Source organism: Triticum dicoccoides, chromosome 5A (assembly GCF_002162155.2).
Source record: "Triticum dicoccoides isolate Atlit2015 ecotype Zavitan chromosome 5A, WEW_v2.0, whole genome shotgun sequence".
In the NCBI taxonomy this organism is placed as follows: domain Eukaryota; kingdom Viridiplantae; phylum Streptophyta; class Magnoliopsida; order Poales; family Poaceae; genus Triticum; species Triticum dicoccoides.
Genome location: NC_041388.1, coordinates 321,136,408 through 321,139,022, shown reverse-complemented (window position 1 = coordinate 321,139,022; position 2,615 = coordinate 321,136,408).

Below are 2,615 nucleotides of genomic sequence, written 5' to 3'. Positions count from 1 at the left end.
ATGAACTCATAGATGGATCTTGGTGAAACCGTAGGAAAATTTTTGTTTTCTACAACGTTCCCCAACAGCGGTATCAGAGCTAGTTCTATGCGTAGTTCTCCTTGCACGAGTAGAACACAATTTGTTGTGGGTGTAGATGTTGTCAACTCTCTTGCCGCTACTAGTCTTATCTTGCTTCAGCGGTATTGTGGGATGAAGCGGCCCGGACCGACCTTACACGTACGCTTACGTGAGACTGGTTCCATCGACTGACATGCACTAGTTGCATAAGGTGGCTAGCGGGCGTCTGTCTCTCCCACTTTAGTTGGAGCGGATTCGATGAAAAGGGTCCTTATGAAGGGTAAATAGAAGTTGAAAAATCACGTTGTGGCTATTACGTAGGTAAGAAAACGTTCTTGCTAGAACCCTTTTGCAGCCACGTAAAACTTGCAACAACAATTAGAGGACGTCTAACTTGTTTTTGCAGCAAGTGATTTGTGATGTGATATGGCCAAAGTTGTGATGAATGATGAATGATATATATGTGATGTATGAGATCATGTTCTTGTAATAGGAATCACGACTTGCATGTCGATGAGTATGACAACCGGCAGGAGCCATAGGAGTTGTCTTTATTTTTTGTATGATCTGCGTGTCATTGAGAAACACCATGTAAATTACTTTACTTTATTGCTAAACGCGTTAGCCATAGTAGTAGAAGTAATAGTTGGCGAGCAACTTCATGGAGACACGATGATGGAGATCATGATGATGGAGATCATGGTGTCATGCCGGTGACAAGATGATCATGGAGCCCCAAGATGGAGATCAAAGGAGCTATGTGATATTGGCCATATCATGTCACTATTATTATTTGATTGCATGTGATGTTTATCATGTTTTTGCATCTTGTTTACTTAGAACGGCGGTAGTAAATAAGATGATCCCTCATAATAATTTCAAGAAAGTGTTCCCCCTAACTGTGCACCGTTGCGACAGTTTGTTGTTTCGAAGCACCACGTGATGATCGGGTGTGATAGATTCCAACGTTCACATACACCGGGTGTAAGACAGATTTACACATGCGAAACACTTAGGTTGACTTGACGAGCCTAGCATGTACAAACATGGCCTCAGAACACAGAAGACCGAAAGGTCGAGCATGAGTCGTATAGAAGATACGATCAACATGAAGATGTTCACCGATGTTGACTAGTCCGTCTCACGTGATGATCGGACACGGCCCAGTTAACTCGGATCATGTTATACTTAGATGACTGGAGGGATGTCTATCTAAGTGGGAGTTCATTGAATAATTTGATTAGATGAACTTAATTATCATGAACTTAGTCTAAAATCTTTACAATATGTCTTGTAGATCAAATGGCCAATGTTGTCCTCAACTTCAACGCGTTCCTAGAGAAAACCAAGCTGAAAGACGATGGCAGCAACTATACGGACTGGGTCCGAAACCTGAGGATCATCCTCATAGCTGCCAAGAAAGATTATGTCCTAGAAGCACTGCTAGGTGACGCACCCGTCCCACAGAACCAAGACGTTATGAACGCTTGGCAGACACGTGCTGATGATTACTCCCTCGTTTAGTGCGGCATGCTTTACAACTTAGAACCGGGGCTCCAAAAGAATTTTGAGCGACACGGAGCATATGAGATGTTCGAAGAGCTGAAAATGGTTTTCCAAGCTCATGCCCGGGTCGAGAGATATGAAGTCTCCGACAAGTTCTTCAGCTGTAAGATGGAGGAAAATAGTTCTGTCAGTGAGCACATACTCACTATGTCTGGGTTACATAACCACTTGACTCAGCTGGGAGTTAATCTCCCAGATGACGCGGTCATTGACAGAATCCTCCTGTCGCTTGCACCAAGCTACAAGAGCTTTGTGATGAACTTCAATATGCAGGGGATGGAAAAGACCATTCCTGAAGTATTTGCAATGCTGAAATTAGCAGAGGTAGAAGTCAAAAAGGACCATCAAGTGTTGATGGTGAATAAAACCACTAAGTTCAAGAAAGGCAAGGGTAAGAAGAACTTCAAGAAGGACGGCAAGGGAGTTGCCGCGCTCGGTAAGCAAGCTGCCGGGAAGAAGCCAAAGAATGGACCCAAGCCCGAGACTGAGTGTTTTTATTGCAAGGGAAGTGGTCACTGGAAGCGGAACTGCCCCAAATACTTAGCGGACAAGAAGGCCGACAAAACGAAAGGTATATGTGATATACATGTAATTGATGTGTACCTTACCAGTACTCGTAGTAGCTCCTGGGTATTTGATACCGGTGCGGTTGCTCACATTTGTAACTCAAAGCAGGAGCTGCGGAATAAGCGGAGACTGGCGAAAGATGAGGTGACGATGCGCGTCGGGAATGGTTCCAAGGTCGATGTGATCGCCGTCGGCACGCTGCCTCTACATTTACCCACTGGATTAGTTTTAAACCTCAATAATTGTTATTTAGTACCAACTTTGAGCATGAACATTGTATCAGGATCTCGTTTAATTCGAGATGGCTACTCATTTAAATCTGAGAATAATGGTTGTTCTATTTATATGAGAGATATGTTTTATGGTCATGCTCCTATGGTGAATGGTTTATTCTTAATGAATATCGAGCGTAATGCTACACA